General features: G+C 35.6%; 1 pseudogene; it reads left to right on the top strand.

Moving 5' to 3' along the window:
• The first annotated feature begins 1,970 nt into the window (after positions 1-1,970).
• LOC122428964 lies at positions 1,971-2,653 on the top strand (annotated as a pseudogene).
• The last annotated feature ends 6,680 nt before the right edge of the window (positions 2,654-9,333 follow it).

Genomic DNA, 9,333 nt, shown 5'->3' with positions numbered 1-9,333 from the left:
TATTATAAACAGTGCTGCGATGAATATTGGGGTACATGTGTCTCTTTCAATTCTGGTTTCCTCAGTGTGTATGCCCAGGAGTGGGATTGCTGGGTCATATGACAGTTCTATTTCCAGTTTTTAATGGAATCTCCACACTGTTCTCCATAGTGGCTGTACTAGTTTGCATTCCCACCAACAGTGTACGAGGGTTTCCTTTTCTCCACACCCTCTCCAGCATTTATTGCTTGTAGACTTTTTGATAGTAGCCATTCTGACCAGCGTGAGATGGTACCTCATTGTGGTTTTGATTTGCATTTCTCTGATAATGAGTGATGTTGAGCATCTTTTCATGTTTGTTAGCCATCTGTATGTCTTCTTTGGAGAAATGTCTGTTTAGTTCTTTGGCCCATTTTTTGATTGGGTCATTTATTTTTCTGGAATTGAGCTGCAGGAGTTGCTTGTATATTTTTGAGTTTAATTCTTTGTCTGTTGCTTCATTTGCTCTTATTTTCTCCCATTCTGAAGGCTGTCTTTTCACCTTACTTATAGTTAACTTTGTTATGCAAAAGCTTTGAAGTTTAATTAGGTCCCTTTTGTTTATTTTTGCTTTTATTTCCAGTATTCTGGGAGGTGGGTCATAGAGGATCCTGCTGTGATTTATGTCAGAGAGCGTTTTGCCTATGTTTTCCTCTAGGAGTTTAATAGTTTCTGGTCTTACTTTTAGATATTTAATCCATTTTGAGTTTATTTTTGTGTATGGTGTTAGAAAGTGTTCTAGTTTCATTCTGTTACAAGTGGTTGACCAGTTTTCCCAGCACCACTTGTTAAAGAGGTTTTTTTTTTTTCCATTGTATATTCTTGCCTTCTCTGTCAAAGATAAGGTTTCCATAGGTATGTGGATTTATCTTTGGGCTTTCTATTTTGTTCCATTGATCTATATTTCTGTCTTTGTGCCATACTGTCTTGATGACTGTGGCTTTGTAGTAGAGCCTGAAGTCAGTCAGGTTGATTCCTCCAGTTCCATTCTTCTTTCTCAAGATTGCTTTGGCTATTCAAGGTTTTTTGTATTTCCATACAAATTGTGAAATTATTTGTTCTAGTTCTCTGAAAAATACTGTTGGCAGCTTGATAGGGGTTGCATTTAATCTATAGGTTGCTTTGGGTAGTATACTCATTTTCACTTTATTGATTCTTCCAATCTATGAACACGGTATATTTCTCCATCTATGTGTGTCCTCTTTGATTTCTTTCACCAGTGTTTTATAGTTTTCTATATATAGGTCTTTTGTTTCTTTAGGTAGATATATTCCTAAGTATTTTATTCTTTTCATTGCAATGGTGAATGTAATTGTTTCCTTAATTTCTCTTTCTGTTTTCTCATTGTTAGTGTATAGGAATGCAAGGGATTTGAGGAAGGATTCAAGCTCAGAAATCAAGAGAGTGGTGGGAAGGCTGAATGAGGAAGAGAAAGGGAGAAAGAGGAATGAAGATTGAGGGATGGGAGCAAGGTATTCATACAAATTGCAATACAAGGACAGAGAGGAATAAGAGCACAAAATGAATAAAGAAGTTAAAAGAGAAAATGGTTCAACTTTAAGGTGTATCAAAACTTTACGATAAATGTTATAAACATACAATCCTTGAGAGCAAAGATGAAATATTATAATATTTAATACAGTCAATTTTACTAACACATATATTTAATATTTATTTAATGTATTGTTTCTAATGCAGAGTTATAAAAATGCAACATATAAAGAAGATATAAAGGAAGAAGAAAAAAATAGAGTGATGAGTAGCAAAGATTAAAACAGATCACTAAATCTTGTATTGTTTTCCCAAAATAAGGATGCAAAAATCTCATTCTTGGGTAAAAAGGAATCAAATAATTCATATTGCCCCTCCTCCTGTTTCTGTGCTGGAACCCCACAGGTCTTTAAACAACTACTTTTGAACCATTCCCTGAAGAGACGATTGCTCTAGAAGCTATGTTCACAATTTGCAATGACAGCCACAGTGATTTCATCCTTCTGGGCTTCTCTGACAAGCCATATTTGGAGAGGATGCTCTTTTCAGTAATCTGATCTCTTATTGCTTGACTATTACAGGAAATATGGTCATAATTTTTGTTTCCTTGAAGGATCCAAAACTCCACATCCCAATGTATTACTTTCTTTCCAACCTATCTCTGCTAGATCTCTGTTTCACCAGCAGCTGTGTTCCACAGATGTTGATTAATTTCTGGGGTCCAGAGAAGACCATCAGCTACACTGGCTGTGCCATTCAACTCTATGTCTTCTTGTGGCTTGGGACCACTGAATGTGTCCTGCTTGTGGTCATGGCTGTGGACCACTATGTGGCAGTGTGTCATCCACTGCAATATTCCACTATCATGCACCCAAAACTTTGTCTACACCTGACTGTCCTAGCACAGGGGACTGGCCTGATTCAGTCTCTGATTCAGTTTCCTGCTACCCTCTGGTTACCTTTCTGCTCCCACCAGAGGGTGGATGACATAGTGTGTGAAGTCCTAGCCCTCATTCAGGTCTCCAGTGCAGACACCATCGACATTGAAATCCCGATACTCAAGAGAAAGACTTTCAATGGAGAGATAAAATCGAGTTACTTTAATCTTAGTTTACGGAGAATTTGTATCATGAATAAGTGTTGAAATTTCTCAAATAATTTTTCTGTTTTTGTTGATATGATTATGCATTTTTTTTGTCTTTAGCTTGTTGATGTGATGGATTATGATAATGTTTCAATGTTGAACACCCTTGCATACCTGGGATAAATCCCTCTTGGTTGTGGCAGTTTGTTAGTATTTTGTGGAGGGTTTTTACATATGTGTTCCTGAGAGATACTGGTCTAGAGTGTTCTCAAATTATCTTTGTTTTTGTTCTTGTAGTGATACTGGCCTTATAAAATGAGTCAGGAGATTTTCTCTCTGCTTCTGTCTTTGGAAAGAGATTGTAGAGAATTGGTACCCTTACTAGGCTTTTACTATTTTCTGTTTACTAACTTGCTCAATATTCATATGTTTATTCATTTATTACCTTTCCTTCCTCCACAGGAATGTCAGCTCAATGAGATTAGGGTTCAATCTATTTTGATTACTCTAGCTTTACTGCTAGTACAATATTGGACACAAAGTAGGCATTCAAATGTTTGTGAAAAATAAATAAAAGATGGTATATATAATAAGTGCATATATGCACTTAATATTAATCTAATTTATTTACTTAATAAGTATTTATTCATTAACTACATCAACCATTTTTTAAAAATGAGGTACAAAATGAAAGATTTCAACTTCCTTGAATCCAGAGTGTGAAAAGCAATTTAAAACTTCATGTTGATGAATAGTTTTGTGGTTGTACAATACTGCCCACTACTATTTCAGATCTTTGTCAAATCACCCTAAATTTATTTTCAAAGGTTTAGAGATAAACTTCTTGGAAAATTTTTTTCTATTTGTCACAGATATGCCTGAAATGTAGGTTTATTATTTTACTGGTCTGTACAAGAGTTTTCCATGGCAGAGTTTTGTTCCATTAGATAATTAAGATTGTTAAAATACAAGAGATTTTGCTGAATTCAGTGAATGCTACTTATATTTCAATGAGCATTAGTGAGCTTTGTAATCGTCCTATGGAGCAACTCTCATATCTCATTAGATTGCTTCCCAAAATGCCTAAAGGTGAGCAGACACAGCTACAGATATAAAAGGTAATTTCCTACTTAATTAGTTCTTTACTTGACACCACAGATACGTATCCAGAACTGTGACTTGAAATGGCAAACTTGTTTTTGTTGTGACAAATCAATGAAATGGTAGAATTCACAAAGAGCTTCCGTGAGCAGTTTAAGCCCATTCTCTGTTATGTTAATAAATTGGCATGTTATGACTTGATTCACAGAAAAGAGAATATAAAGACCAAGAGTTAAAAGATTCCTAACTTGAACTGACATTGCTTTATATTTTGTAGAAAATATAGTATTAGAAGTACCACATGCATTTATTCAGATCCACACATCAGTGGTATTGGTTGTTTTCGTTAACTGAGTGATTATTGCCAAGTGGTAGGAAATTTGCATATAATATTTTTCTTTCTAATAAAAACTCTGAAATTTGGAGTTTTATTAATAATAAAAAATCTATTATTTTCATGTATGGGTGAGAAAGTTGATTTTTATGTGTTTAAGTTACTTCCTATGTTAACTTGCTAGTGTGACCATAACAAAATAGCATGACTGTGTGGCTTAAAACAATAGAAGTTTATTTTCCCAGTTTTGGAACCTGGATGTCCAAGACGGAAGTGTCAGCAGTTTGCTCCTGAGGACTTTTCCTTGACATGCATATTGCTGTCTTTTTGATATGTTCTCTCTTAAACTTCGGCTGGGTGCGTACATCCTTTCTATCTCTTTCTCTTCTGATAAGACAGTAAGTCTTATGAGATGATTTCACCCTTGTGACTTCATTTAATTTCAGTTACTTCTGCAAAGTCCCTATCTTCAAATCCAGTCATATTGCATGGCACTGGAGTTTAGGGCTTCAACATATTAATATGATGGAAACAATTCAGTCTGGAATTTGCTAAATATCACACTGGGAATAAGTGGAAGATGAGTAATTTGAATTCAGTTCTTTTCATCTTCAAAGTTTAGATTCCCATACTGTATTCTCCATAATGTAAACTTGCATTGGATTCAGAGTAATGGGTATAAAGCTAAAAAACTTTGATATATTTGAAGAGTTAAATGCAGTCATTACAACAAATGAAGAAAAATTTTCAATTTATCTGGTAGTTTTTAAGTTCTCAGTACTTTTAAAAAGATTTCTTATATGTAATAAAGAAACCCAAGCAGGAATATGCTGATCAATCCTAGTTATGAAATGTACCTGCATGTTGAACATTCATCTATCGGAAGCTTTTGAAGTTCACTATTTTGAACTGGTTATGTAATATTGCTCCCAATATATATTTTCAAAAATGACAATCTAGTTGCTCTTGTCACTTAGTATAACTAAAAGGTGGAAAGTTTGAAGTAAAATTCTTATTACCAGTGGTTAATAAACTGTGTTTCATAAGAACGTAGAAAACAGGGGTTTCTTTAGAATTGTGCTGTCTTCTTGGGGTAAGCTTACAATACAACTGGTCTATTTAAAGTAGAAAGATAGCCTTTTAGAACTCTGATTATTAAACTCCAACCTGCTCTAGGCCTGGATAGCCCATTGCCACATGTACATAAAGCAATAGTGAAAATCTGTGAAATTTTCCATAGAGTTCAGAGAGTTTTGAGTTTTAATCACAACTCTTTAAATATTGGTTATTCATAAGGAGACCTATAAAGTGTCACTGAATACTGAAAAATCCATATACTTATTAAAGTATTATAGTGGGCTTTTGGACACAAAGAAATTTAATTCCCTATTCTCATACTACCATGTTCCCAGAAAGCGACATACAGTTTCTAAGTCCCAAATTGTAAGAATAATGAAAGAAAGTAACTATTCATCTAATATGAAATTATATCCCCTAGCATGGTTCCTGGAGCATAGTAAATGCTTGACTTAATCAATAGTAAGTGAACATAGTTATGATAGTTTACAATTTTCAATTTGATTTTGTAACTATTTAGTTAAGGTCTGCGGAGAAGGCAATGGCACCTGACTCCAGTACTCTTGCCTGAAAAATCCCATGGACGGAGGAGCCTGGTAGGCTGCAGTCCATGAGGTCACTAAGAGTCGGACACGACTGAGCGACTTCACTTTCACTTTTCATTTTCATGCCTTGGAGAAGGAAATGACAACCCACTCAAGTGTTCTTGCCTGGAGATTCCCAGGGATGGGGGAGCCTGGTGGGCTGCCGTCTATGGAGTCGCACGGAGTCAGACACGACTGAAGTGACTTAGCAGCAGCACCAGCAGTTAAGGTCTGTCTCCATCTCTTGAGGCAAGTCCCATGGGTTTACAGTTTTTTTTTTTTTTTTTGCATAGCACACTCTTGGTATTTGATATAGAGAAGGTCCAATAAATGACTGTTAAATAATGAGTTAATTAATGATTGAATTTTTTATTTGCATATTATATTTGTAAAATTCCAAGTCAAGTGACTTAGAGAAGAGGAAGAAAAAAACAAGGTACATATCTTGCTATTCAGTAATTGTTTCTATTGCTTATCAACAGACTGGAAACACTATCCAATAATGGAACAGATGATATTAAGTTTAAGAACAGCTAAGTTGATTCATTACCTTTGATGTGTTTCTTGTGTCTAGTTTCAGCTCAAAGAATGGGAAACTGCAGTTTAAAGATTCTTGCTGTTTCTTATGAACTTTGTCATGCATAAATTTTCTTGTATCTTATGCAACATCTGCAATAATTTGTGGTCAGAGAATTTTCAGGTTGACTTAGTGTGCCATTGTATTAAAAGGACAACTTCAGAGAAAAACAATAATGTCTTTTCAAAGATAGCTTTTAATTCATTCAATAATTATGTGCCAGGAAATAGCTACTAAGTTCTTGGAAAATATTTGTGAACAATACAAATTCCTGCCCTTGTAGGTAACAGGGTAAAATATACATACACAAATAAAATAGACTATTTAAAGATGCCAACTACTATGAAAAAATAAAATGACCAGAAGAGGTCAAACAGGTTTGGGCTGAGTAAATATAAGACAGAGAATAGTAACTCTTTCTGTGAAACTGAGATGTGAGTGAAATAGTTGGGAGCTGAGAAAGTCAAAGAATGTTTGAAGAAAGTCTATTCTAAGCAGAGAGAATGGCTACAACAAGACATAAAATAAAGACAGCAAGGAAGACAGAAGGGTTTCAGAGTAATAAATGGTAAAAGTAGAATAGGTGTAATCACACAGTCAGATAGATTACATTTTAAATGCTGAATGCTATAATCTAATTCTATAAGCTAGTAAATATTGGCTTCCAATTATGCTGTTATCTCTTTAGGGCATTTGCTATTACTTATTGTATTCCTAGTGCATGTCATTGTAGCTGCCACAGAGTAGACGAAACTGAAAGAAGAATCAATCACTAGGATACTGATTATGTAATTTTGTGCCAAAAACAAAACCTGATTTCTAAAACTGATATTCTAAAATATCAAATATTTTATTCATTAATAAGCTCTTTTTGTATTAATACATTTTGATGGCTATGGCTTTGTCACTTTTGTAGGAAATATCTCAGAGATATTATGGGTAGAACAATAGAGGAAAAGATTCCCATACAGCTCTACACACACACACACACAAAAAAAAGAGAGAGAGAGAGAGAGAGACAGAGATGGAGGGAGAGAGAGAGCAAGTGAGAAGAGGTTTTGTCAATTTTTAAGTACAGTCCCTCTTTGTATTGGCAAGGGATTGGTTCCAGAGCCTAGGCAAGATGAAAAAAAATCTGCAGACGTTCAAGTCTCATAATCAACCCTCTCTATTTGCATCCACAAGTTCAACTAACTTTGAATCATAACATAGGTAGTACATGATCCAGGGTTTGTTGTGTGTGAGGATAGGGAGGGCTAACTGTACAGATTTGGTTTTAAAAATCACAGTCTGTCTTTGTTTATCTTCAACTAGGTTTTTGAAAATGATATAACTAAAATCCAATCCAACTTGTTTGGAAGCTTCAATTATCACCCTCAATTTTATTCTCCCAAAGTAAAAGAGAAACATCTTCATGCATTACTGGAAATATTTCCCATGCCCATCATAACTGGGAGCCAAAAGCTGATTGGCTATATATGTATATGTAATTGGTAAGTTGAAACACTAATCTGATATATGGGTAGATATTTTTGTTAAAATATGAAACATTTTCATAATTGCAATTTTCCTAGGGCCAACTATACATTTCTCCATACATAGATAGCAATAGGATTTACATATTTGAGAAAAAGATAGATTCATGAGCAAGTTTAACTCAACTTTACAATATTAAAAATTGTAGCATAACTGAAAAAGTGTTTTCTATGAGATTAGATAATGTTATGGTGACTTGGGAAATTATAGCATTTCAGAGTTTTTTTGTACTTAGATTTCCTCAGATATGAAAGTGATATATGTTTTTTAACTTATTATTTTACATTGGTATATAGTTGATTACCAATGTGATAGTGCCAGGTGTAGAGCAAAGTGATTCAGTTATATTATACATATGCATGTATATCGTTGTTGTTGTTAAGTTGCCTGGTCATATCTGACTCTTTGTGATCCCATGGACTGCAACATGCCAGGCCTCCCTGCCCCTCACCATCTCCTGAGTTTACTCAAGTTCATGTTCACTGCATTGGTGATGCCGGCCAGCCATTTCATCCTCTGATGCCCTCTTCTATTTCTGCCCTCAATCTTTCCCAGCATCAGGGATTTTTCCAATGAGTTGTCTGTTTGCATAAGATGAACAAAATACAGGGACTTCAGCTTCAGCATCAATCCTTCCAGTGAATATTCAGGGTTTATCTCCTTTAAGATTAACTGCTTTGATCTCCTTCCTGGCCAGGGGACTTCCAGGAGTCTTCTCCAGCACTACAGTTGGAAGGCATCAATTCCTTGGCATTCTGCCTTCTTTATGGTCCAGATCTCACAACCGTGTGTGACCCCTGGAACGATCATAACCTTGAATATAGAGACCTTTGTCGGCAGAGTAATGCCTCTGCTTTCAACACACTTTCTAGGTTTGTCATTGCTTCCCTGCCAAGAAACCACTATCTTCTGATTTCATGGCTGCAGTTACCATCCACAGTGATTTTGGAGTCCAAGAAGAGGAAATCCATCAGTACTTCCACCTTTCCCCCTCTGTTTGCTGTGCAGTAATGGGACCATATGTCATGATCTTATTTTTTTTAAAATATTTAGTCTTAAGGCAGCTTTTCACTTTCCTCCTTCATCCTTATCAAGAGGCTCTTTCGTTCCTCTTTGCTTTCTGCCATTAGAGTGGTATCATCCACATATCTGAGGCTCTTGATGTTTCTCCTGCCTATCTTGATTCCAGCTTGTAACTCATCCAGCCCAGCAATATATAAGTGTATACATTCTTTCTCAAATTCTTTTCCCCATTTAGATGGTTATATAATATTGAGCAGAGTTCACTGTGTTATAATAGTAAGACTTTGTTGGCTATCCATTTTAAATATAGCAGTGTATACATGTCAATTGGAGAAGGAAATGGCAAAGCACTCCAGTATGCTTGCCTGGAAAATCCCATGGACCGAGGAGCCTGGTGGGCTACAGTCCACGGGGTCACAAAGAGTCGGACACGTCTGAGAGACTAACACATACATGTCAATCCTGCAGTCCATAATTATCCTTTCCTTCCACCCTTCCTCTCTGGTAG

Source organism: Cervus canadensis, chromosome 2 (genome assembly GCF_019320065.1).
Source record: "Cervus canadensis isolate Bull #8, Minnesota chromosome 2, ASM1932006v1, whole genome shotgun sequence".
Classification (NCBI taxonomy): Eukaryota; Metazoa; Chordata; class Mammalia; order Artiodactyla; family Cervidae; genus Cervus; species Cervus canadensis.
Note: the sequence above shows the minus strand (reverse complement) of the source record. Positions and strands in the feature narration are given on the sequence as shown.